Here is an 11,374-nt window from a genome sequence, read left to right as displayed (position 1 = left end):
CTTTGAGAAAAACTTGTTTTCAACTCTCAAGCAGTTCATGCCAGTTCCTGGAATAAAAAGAACATCTGGGGAAAATCCCAATTAGTGTTGTTTTGTCCTAGTTCTCTTATTTCCAATTTTTCCTTAGAGATACAAACGAAAGACCCCTAATTATAGATTTTAAAGTTTTCCTTATCCTCTTCCATTTGGCTACTAGGTGATTATACTGTGCGAAAACTTAACTCCAGCTTTGCACAGTGGAAATATTGTAGCTGATGAGGCTTATCTGAGGCACAAGTATTGCTAATTCAAAACCTTTCCCAATACCCGGCCATGACGACTTAAAATATGGTCAACATTGGCAATTTTCGACAGTCTCTACAGAGAATGAACCATCTTTGTTTAAAAAAATGAAAGAAACGAAAACAAACAAAAAACTTAGGTCCATGTAAAGGACTTTACATCTAAATTTGTATTGAATGTACGGTCACTTAATTTTACAAACCGCCTCCATTTAACTTGCCCAGCTGTGTAATTAACGATGGTGCAATAGGCAGTTCTAAGACCCTTACAAGTCTAAGCTGTATAATTAACGGCGGTGCAATAAGCAGTTCTAAGACCCTTACAAGTCAAATTACAAGCCTTCAGACCCTTACATGTCTAAGACCCTTACAAGTCAAATTCTTTTGCGTTTTTTTGTTTCATATTTACTGACCCACAAGGCAATATACAACCATATTACAACTATAATAGACAAATTATTTAATTCCAGGCCTCCCCCACTCTTTTTTTTTTTTTTTTTCATTGTAATTTCTGGCTCTTCCACTGATTTGTACAACATGCCTGTTTTCTCACAAATACTTTCTCATTCTGGCATCAAGAGAAACCATTTTCCACAGGCTTTGGAAAGAGACTACCTTGGTTGGAAGCCCAGCTTGGCCATGAATTACTTATTTGATCTCTGGCATGTTATCAGCATTTCTAGAGCACTAGTTTTTCATCAATGAAATGAAAATAATTAGAGTACCTCTCATAAATTTATTATTAGAACCATATGGAGGAAAGCATGAAATGATTTTATAAACATGCTAGCACAATGAAAAATTGCAAGAAATGCTTGTTGTTATGACATTTTTGTTTTATTGTTAAGTCACCAAACCTGATGACTTTCATTTCTGCCAATGGAATGTCTCTGTATTCTGACAATCATTCAGTCTGAAATATACATTAATGTTTTCTTTGTAGACTTGTATACAAGTTACTTATCAAACAGAGCAGGCTAAGGTCGATTGGTGTTGGAATTTTTTTAATGAATACTATCTTTTGTTATTTGGATTTTTAAATTTCAGATATTAGTTGTGCTCTTTAAGCTGACATGAAAATAATATTTTGGTATTTTTTTAATGTGAAAGCTGAAATTTGGAATCAAGATGTGTTTAAGCAAAGAAAAAAAGGATATGCAGCCAATCAAATCAAATCAAACATTAGATTAAAATCATGAAATAATTTCATGTGAAAATCCTAATTCCAATTTTGTTGTGGACCAAGATATCTATTACTAATATGAAATTTGATTAAAATACAAATTATTTCAACTAATCCAAACCTAGAAAAAGTACAAAGGCACCAAAATGAAAACAGATTTGAATGTTTGTTTTATTGATAATAATTCCATTAACCACTTCCAAACTTCAATATTTTTAAAATAAAAATCAGCCTCATGTATTTAGCTTTTTGTTTGCTTGTTTGTTTAAAAGTAAGCTCAGCTGGACAGGAAAATAATTTTAGCAGAAAGAACCTTTAGCTAAGAACTAGTCTACCTGTCCTTGAACTTTAGACCTTGTATGTTCTGAAGTTATTTCAATCAATTTTAAAATCTGTGCATCAGGAAAGTAACAATACGCTCTATTGTATGGGTTAAGTCTCACAAATAATGCACTTGCATGTACATGAGTTCTTTGACTTATTCAGTTCTTTTCTTAAAATATGATCTCCTCAGAGAAGACTTAAGGACCACCTGTCATTAATAGCTGCCTTCACTCTCTTCATCTTAGTCTGATTTGTTTTTTCCACAACAATTTTAACTCCTGAAAAACTGTACTTCTTAATTTGTTAATTGTTTATTATCTATCTCACTACATTGTAAACTCAGTGAAAGCAGGGGTTTGTTTCTATACTCTGCTATACATAGTTCCAGCTTCTAAAAGCAGTCCTGGTATATAACAGGTTCCTAAGAAATATCTGTCCAATGAATAGATGAATGAATGTATTTAGAAGTAGAATCTTGTTAAACATTTTTAGAAGCATTTAAAATGTTTTAGATGATATCTTAAGATATAATTTTATTATATTAACTCAAATTTGCAAGACTGCACAAATAAAAGTAATGAATATATATATATTTTTAAAAATGGGTAGTCTGATTTAATGGATGTGAGTGTAAACTTATTTCAGAGTTTATTTATATTTAACTATCTTCCTTATAAAATACAATTAAGTTATGAAAAGTACAGGTCAATCATATTTTAAAATATTTAAGAAAAATTTAAAAAGTTGCTAATTCATCCTTTTTTTTGAAATATATGTTTTAAAATCTCAAAATAAGCACCCATTTAACTAAGTAAATATGAGTGCTAGTCATTACTGATCAGTTACATTTTTTCCACCTTGAAAATTGTACTCCGCCGGGCGCGGTGGCTCAAGCCTGTAATCCCAGCACTTTGGGAGGCCGAGGCGGGCGGATCACGAGGTCAGGAGATCGAGACCATCCTGGCTAACATGGTGAAACCCCGTCTCTACTAAAAATACAAAAAACTAGCCGGGCGTGGTGGCGGGCGCCTGTAGTCCCAGCTACTCGGAGGCTGAGGCAGGAGAATGGCCTGAACCTGGGAGGCAGAGCTTGCAGTGAGCCGAGATCGCGCCACTGCACTCCAGCCTGGGTGACACAGCGCGAGACTCCGTCTCAAAAAAAAAAAAAAAAAAAAAAAAAGAAAATTGTACTCAAAGTTTGAAAATAGACTACATAACTGCAAAACTTCAAAACTTTAAGTAAAATATATGTGCATTCGCTACAAGTCTACCAATTGAAATTAACAATTACGACTTCTTTTAAATAAAATCTACTATTTAAAATGTCATATTTTCATTTGTTTAAATTCTAGGATTTATTTTTCTTGCGTTAAACCACACCCCCATTTATTATTTCACAGTTTTTATAGATCAGAAGTCAGGCAGCATGTAACCGCTTCTCTGTTCAGGGTATTACAAGGCTAAAACCACGGATTAAGCCAGATTGCATTCTCATCTGGAGTATAGAAGCCATTTTTAAAGTTGAAAACGTATTGATACCTAAATAATCTTTCTGTACTACTTGTTATTTGATACTTTATTTTAGTGAGTTATCTAACCCTCCTGAAATTTATTAAACTTTTCTCTATTCTGTGTCCTATAACTTTCCATCACTTTATTTCTCATCCTATTGACAAATAGTACACTCAACTTAAAAAGTCTTACCTGCAAATGTTTCTGTGTTTTTAATTTCTAGAATTATAATAACTATCTCATTTCTCACAATATATTTAATATTTGAAAAAATGATTTTTGAGTTATAAAGTACTTTTAAAACTTTGAAGTATTTGACATTTTAAAATAGAAAGATGTTTATCATAAGACTCATAACTATTTGATTTTTAATACTCCTCTAAGAACTGTTTACACAAAACATTCTTTTTTAAAAAAATTCAGCGGGATTTTTGGAAAGAGGTGGTGTATGGTTACATAAATAAGTTTTCTAGTGGTGATTTCTGAGATTTTGGTGCACCCATCACCCAAGCAATGTACACTGTCTCCAATTAGCAGTGTTTTATCCCTTACTTCCCTCCCTCTCTTTTCCCAGAGTCCACAAAGTCCACTGTATCATTCGTATGCCTTTGCATCCTCAAAGCTCAGCTCCCACTTGTGAGTGAGAATATACGATCTTTGGTATTCCATTCCTGAGTTACTTCACTTAGAATAATGGTCTCCAATTCCAGCCAGATTGCTGTGAATGCCATTATTTCATTCCTTTTTGTAGCTGAGTAGTATTCCATTTTATATATATATATATAAATATGATATAAATATATATAAAAAAATATATATTTCCATCTTATATAACACTTGTTGATTAATGGGCATTTGGCTTACTTCTATACTTTTACAATTATGAATTGTGCTGCTATAAACATGTGTGTGCAAGTATCTTTTTTGTATAATGACTTCTTTTCCTGTGGGTAGGTACCCAGGAGAGGGATTGCTGAATCAAATGGTAGTTCTGTTTTTCGTTCTTAAAGAAATCTATACACTGTTTTCCATAGTGTTTGTACTACTTTACATTCCCACAGGCAGTGTAAAAGTGCTCCCTTTTCACCACATCCCCACCAACATCTACTATTTAAAAAAAAAAATTTTTTTTATTATGGTCATTCTTTCAGGAGTAAGGTAATATTGCATTGTTGGTTTCTTTTTCTTTTCTTTTTTTTTTTTTTTTTTTTGAGACGGAGTCTTGCTCTGTCGCCCAGGCTGGAGTCCAGTGGGGCGATCTAGGCTCACGGCAAGCTCCGCCTCCCGGGTTCCCGCCATTCTCCTGCCTCAGCCTCCGGAGTAGCTGGGACTACAGGCGCCGCCACCACGCCCGGCTCATTTTGCTTTTGTATTTTTAGTAGAGACGGGGTTTCACGGTGTTAGCCAGGATAGTCTCGAACTCCTAACCTCTGACCTCATGATCCGCCCATCTCAGGCTCCCAAAGTGCTGAAATTACAGGCGTGAGCCACCGCGCCCAGCCTGTTGGTTTCTTTTTTTGACACGGAGTCTCCCTCTGTCACCCAGGGAGGACTGCAGTGATGTGATGTCCGCCTCCTGGGTTCAATCAGTTCTTCTGCCTCAGGCTCCCAAGTAGCTGGAATTACAGGTATGGGACACCACACCCAGATAATTTTTGTACTTTTAGTAGAGATTAGGTTTCACCATGTTGGCCAGTCTGGTCTCGAAATCCTGACCTCAAAAGATCCACCCACCTGGGCTTTCCAAAGTGCTGGGATTACAGGTGTGAGCCACTGCACCCGGCTTGCATTGTGGTTTTGACTTGCATTTCTTTGATCATTAGTGATGGTGAGCATTTTTTCATATGTTTGTTGCCATTTGTGTATCTTCTTTTGAGAATTGTCTGTTCATGTCCTTTACCCACTTTATGATGAGATTGTTTTTATCTTGCTGATTTGTTTGAGTTACTTTACATTCTGGATATTAGTTCTTTATCAGATGTATAGATTGCCAAGATTTTCTCCCAATATGTGGGTTGTCTGTTTACTCTGCTGATTGTTTCTTGTGCTGTGCGGAAGCCTTTTAGTTTAATTAAGCCTCATCCATTTATTTTTAGTTTTGTTGCACTTGCTTTTGGGTTCTTAGCCATGAAGTCTTTGCCTAATCCAATGTCTAGAAGGATTTTTCCAATGTTATCTTCTAGAATTTTTATGGTTTCAGATCTTAGATTTAAGTCCTTGATCTATCTTGAGTTGATTTTTATATAAGGTGAGAAATGAGGATCCAGTTTTGTCCTTCTACATGTGACTTTCCAATTATTCCAGTACCATTTGTTGAATAGGGTGTTGTTTCCCCACTTTATGTCTTTGTTTGCCTTGTCGAAGATCAGTTGGCTGTAAGTATTTGGGTTTATTTCTGGGTTCCCTATTCTGTTCCATTGATTTATGTCTATGTGCTTATTTTTATACCAGTACCACGCCGTTTTGCTGACTATGGGCTCCCTGGTGTGAAACCCACTTGATAATGGTGGATTATCTTTTTGATATGCTGTTGGATTCAGTTAGCTGGTATTTTCTTAAAGATTTTTCCATCTGTATTCATCAAGGATATTGGTGTTCTTTTTTTGTTTTGTCCTTTCCTGGTTTTGGTATTAGGGTAGTACTGACTTCATAGAATGATATTAGAAAGATTTCGTCTTTCTCTGTCTTATGGAATAGTATCAACAGGATTGGTATCCATTCTTTTTAAAATGTCTAATAGAATTCAGCTGTGAATTCGTCTTGTCTGTACTTTTTGTTGGCAATTTTACCCTTTTATATATGCAAGCAGATAGGCCCCATTACATACATTTTCTCAAGAGAAGCAGTAACTAGTCCTCAAGTAAGAGGACTTAATGGCATCTTATATTACACATTCTAAATTTATATAGAAATTGGGGTAACATCTATGTTAGCACCATTGAGCAACCATAGTTAATAATAATTTATTGTATATTTCATAATATCTAAGAGAGGATTTGAGATGTTTCCCCCAAAAAAGATAAATGTTTACAGTGACAGATATCCCAATTACCCTGATTTGATCATTATACATTTTATACTTCTACCAAAATATAGTATATATTTTATAAATATATACAACTATTATGTATCCATAAATTAAAAAACAAACTTCTTAATCTCAAATAGAGTCAAATGATAAACTAAGAAACAGAGGCAAAAATAGTATATGTGTTTTTGGGCAAAATGTTAGTTTTGAAAATAAACAAATAAAAACACAAATATAACATACATTGGATTAGACTTCTAAAGGAAGTAGTATGTTTGAATTGAAGAATTACTCCCTTTACTTTTACTTGTTTCTTTCTCTGCCCTTCTTATTGTGATCTCAGTTGCCACAATTACATCTGCAACCCAGACCTCTGTGAAGACATGTTGGTGAAGGCCCAAAGTCATTAAATTTTGAACAGATGTTTATCATTTGATGCAACACCAGTGTTGACAACACTAGTCACTGTCACAATGACACTGACTTGTCCAAGGGCACTGGTGGAAATGGAGAAAAATTAATGACAAAACATTTGCAGAGAACTTACTCTACTTACTGTGTATCAGTTGCTGTGTTCAATACTTTGCCAGAATCTCCTAATAACAGCTCTGAGATACAGTTTCTATCAATAATTTACATTACTGTATAGATTTAAAAAAATTGGGGCTTATTCAAGATCATACTGATAAGAAGTTATGGATCCAGGATATGGGGGTCCAATTGATATGTGGCGAGAGCCTGTGTACTGTGCAAATTTCTCAGGTGTTATACTTGCCTAGTCTCCCCATCACTGTATGCATGTATGTCTTGAAAATTGATGAAGCCACCGTTGCCTCTGCTGACACTTCACATTGGCTGTGCTCTCCTCTTAGGAACAGCTCACCTCAATCATGCAAATTTCAACAGATTAAAACCTTAACACCCTCCTAATCTAATAACCTTTGTTATATGTCATTAATAAAACATCTCCTTTGGTTTGACTTTGATTTGCAGTGTTTGTCCTTAAAACTTAGGCATAATGAAAGCATCCAAACTGGCAAGAGGCAGCCATCATGAACTCTTCAAAATTTCTTCACTCTATTTTCCTTTTTCTTAGAAAACTCCTGAGTTCTCCCTGAAAGGAGACTAAAGAACAATCCTCTCAGATGTGTCTGAATCCTAAAATGAACTTAAGGTATGTCTAAGAACGTTCCACAGGAATTCTTAAAGTAGACTCCTAAAATATTTTGTATTACAATATTTAATGTAGTATTTATACTACATTATGTATAAATTGCTACTTGTTGGGAAATTTTGACTTATTGCCTTATTCTCTTCATTTTTAGATTTTTAGTGCATAGGAAAATGAATTGTTTAATTCTCAATGCCAAATATTTGATGAGAATCTACAGAGGAATTAAAAATATATTTGTTACTCTCATTCTAAAACTTAGCTATATGCTTTAGCTTTTCAGATACAATTGTGAAAGACATAGTACACATTGCTCTTTTGAAAAGTTTGAGTAAAATAAAATAATGAAAATGCAAATATTTAAACTAATAAGCTGATTTTTCTGTTTGGTAAACTCGTAGCAGAACTCTGCTTCTGCACATAATATTCTTTTAGAAACCATGTATTATTTTTCAATGTTGATTTACATTATCATATTCTTATAAACTATACTGTGTTTCGATGGTATGAATGCATTTGTACAACTCATTGCATATACCAAGCTTGGATAGGAAGTATTGAAAATAGAGCAAAAAGGATTTTTATTTAATCTAGAGGAAGGATTATATAAAATATATATTTACTTTTGGTAAGTAAGATTATATGTTAAATCTCACCTGACATATTTTAAATAGCCCAGTTTGAGAAATGTCTTACTGATGATTGTCCTTTTTGGGGTCATCAGAATTGACTACATTTCTTTGGGTAACTGTGGGTTGTTTCCCTGAAGGTATCGATTCCCCAACAGACAGTCTTCTGTGGAATATGAAAATTTATTACCTAAAATCCTGCTGTGGGAAGGAGACCACAGGCTAGAGAGAGAAGAAAAAAAAAGACCTTCTTCCTTCTTCTGGTGTACAGTTAGTTTGGCCCCCATTCTAAAGGATGGCCAGAAAGACCTTAGACTCTCAGTGATGGTGGCATGAGGGGTGGGTGAGTTCTCTTTTGCCAAGTGGAGAAATACTAAAAGCCTGCCAAGAGGTGGCCTGCAAAGGGACTTGTGATGTGTTTCACACTGTGCAGTACTTGAATGTTATTTTTCACTGCTATTTCTTTTAGCTAAAGGAAAGTCTTGAATATTGGCTTATTAAATGAAGTAATTTCAATATTTGTAAAAGCAATTAGGGATTTTTTGGCCTATTCTTGGGGTGAAGTATAAATGTATATAAAAGTGCATATTCACTACAGCGCTCTTTGGGCATTGCAACCTATCAGTCTCACAATGCAACCTATCAGTCTCACAAGGGCCAGAGACAGAAAGTAATGAGAAGAAGAAGAGCTCTGAATTAAAAGATGCCGAAGACTTGTTTTGAGTATGCATAAATTGGAATATTGGTACCTTCCAGAACTAGTTGGCAGGTAAAACTAAGGGAAACTAATTTCCTTAGGTGAAAATAGGGTAGGTGCAGTAGAATCATGAATACAGAATTTGTAACATATACATCTAAATTTCAACTTAGCAAAGAATCCCAAGAAGAAAATTACATGCAATCACTTTCTACAGTAATTTTCCTCTACTTTCCCTGTCCTTAAAAGAAGCTAATATGATGAAGTGACTGAATAGACCTAGTAGGAAGAGATGCTAAAGAATGGGATTATAGTAATTTATTATTCAATCATCTATAAGATAGTTTTACATATATGTAAAGTAAATTAGGTAGCAAAATTACCTGGGGAAAAATAACATCAGTCTAGTGGCTGAGAATGAAGAAATATCTACAAGGAAAATTCATCTCTGGCAAGCAGAAAAGATGAGATTACATAAAATGAGGTTTAAGGGGAATAGTTCACTTTCATTGGCTTTTTCCATGAAGCAGCTCAAGATATTAGAAAGTAAAAAACAAGATTACCAAAGGATAAAAAATGGGAAATTAAGTAAAAGAACACTATCAAGTTTGAATGAAATTCAACACCTTTTTAGGTGAGTTACCAGAGAGCTCAGTTTTAAGAATCAACAAATCTTGAATGTATACCTAGTAGATACATCATAATGCTATTGTTCTTTCTTTTAGAACTATTCTTTTATGGGTTTTTTTTTCTTTCTATTTCCACGTGATTTGTTTGAAACAGTCAGTGAGGACGCCACACCCTTCACCCAACCCCAGTACACACATAGTAACAGAAGAGGCGTATTTGCCAGTTTTCCATAATGTCCATGATGGACCAGTGGGACTTTTTTACCTGAGAATGAGAATTTTTAGAAAAGATACATGGAATTTTAGATGGCTTTTTTTAAGTGACCTGATCAATGAATGTTTTTCAAAAAAGGCTTTGATAAGCCCTTATACTTTATGTTATTAGTTACATATTTGCAATATATATACAGTCATCCGTCAGATGACATTTCATTCAACAATGGACCTTGTATACCATAATGGTTTTATAAGATAATAATATTCTATTTTTACTCTGCATTCTCTATGTTTATATATGTTTGGATACACAAATACTTATCACTGCGTTACAACTGCCTATAGTATTCAGTAGAATCACATGCCATACAGATTTGTAACCTAAAAGAAAAGGAATATAACACATAGCTTGGATTGTTGTAGGCCCTACCATCTAAGTTTGTGTAAGTATACTCTGTGATATTAGCACAATGATAAAAATCAGCTCATGAGACACTTCTCAGAGTGTATTCTGTTTTTAAGTGAGACATCACTGTACATATATTCTTTTTAATGGTTATTAATTTCTCAATTTGGACCCATGAAAAACTATTATATTCTTTTAATAACTTCTCACTCTTTTACTAGAACTTCCTAAAAGGTGGTTCTATTTTCCAAAGTCAGATAACCTTATCTAATGGAGGATACAATATAAATGTTGCCAGAAATCCAGAAGAACAAATTTAAGAATGTGAAATATTTCATGCAGTTCTTGTGAATAAGGTACCATGGACAATATACTACCATATAGATACTCACAAAAATTATAGGTTAAGATCAAACATGAGATGACAGTCAATTGCATTCAAATCATTACACACACACACACACACACACATATATATATAAAATATTGATTCATGAAAATAAATATCTTACTTTATTATAAGAATGAGAATATAGCCATGTGGCAAAATAGGAATTGAAAAGGAATTTATCAGTGGGGACACTTGCTGTGATGTGAACATTTAGATAAATTGTCCAAGATTTACAAAATCTACTACTGTCAACTTGCTTATGCTAGATGACTCTTTCCTAGGTAGCATATCTCATCTAAACACATTCAAATTAATAAGATTTGTGGGTAACAAAATACATTTGAACACATTTTCTGTTGAAATGTTAATTAATACAGTGAAACATGAATTTACAATTTAGAAGAACTGCAAGTAGAAAATCATGTTATGAATGTATTGCACCATTATGTTCTTCAATGCCTAGTCCATATATATTATTTTTCTAAATTTAGAGGGCAGATTTTAAAAAAATATGTTTTAAAAATGCTCCCATGTTTAGCTCCTCTCTAATTATTTTAAGAGCTAATGTCATTATAAAAGAAGACACTTTGATGCTCTTCTTCCAAGACTCTTCCAGGCATTTACTAATTTTATGACACATTTTTGTTAGAAAGCACCTGGAAATTGGATCTCAGTGAGTTACCAAAAGAAATTGAATATATACATACATAACATACATAGATGTATGCATATGTATATATGTATGTATATATTATATATTTTTTACATTTAAGTACAAGGAATAACATTTAAATACCTGTGCACCATCTTCTTTAATATAACAGTGTATTTCAAAAAAGAAAGAAAATATTAGATCCAATTTTTATTATGCTACATAAGAAAACATGGAAAATTAAATAATGGCATA

The 11,374-nt window shown here is 33.7% G+C and overlaps 1 non-coding gene across 1 annotated transcript; it reads left to right on the top strand.

The window, feature by feature from the left end:
• Nucleotides 1-225: 225 nt before the first annotated feature.
• LOC112622017 lies at nucleotides 226-366 on the top strand. Its single transcript, XR_003118917.1, has one exon. It is a non-coding gene; the product is annotated as a U4 spliceosomal RNA (small nuclear RNA).
• Nucleotides 367-11,374: the final 11,008 nt, after the last annotated feature.

Source organism: Theropithecus gelada, chromosome 3 (assembly GCF_003255815.1).
Source record: "Theropithecus gelada isolate Dixy chromosome 3, Tgel_1.0, whole genome shotgun sequence".
NCBI lineage: Eukaryota > Metazoa > Chordata > Mammalia > Primates > Cercopithecidae > Theropithecus > Theropithecus gelada.
This window is presented reverse-complemented; position numbering and strand designations above follow the sequence as displayed.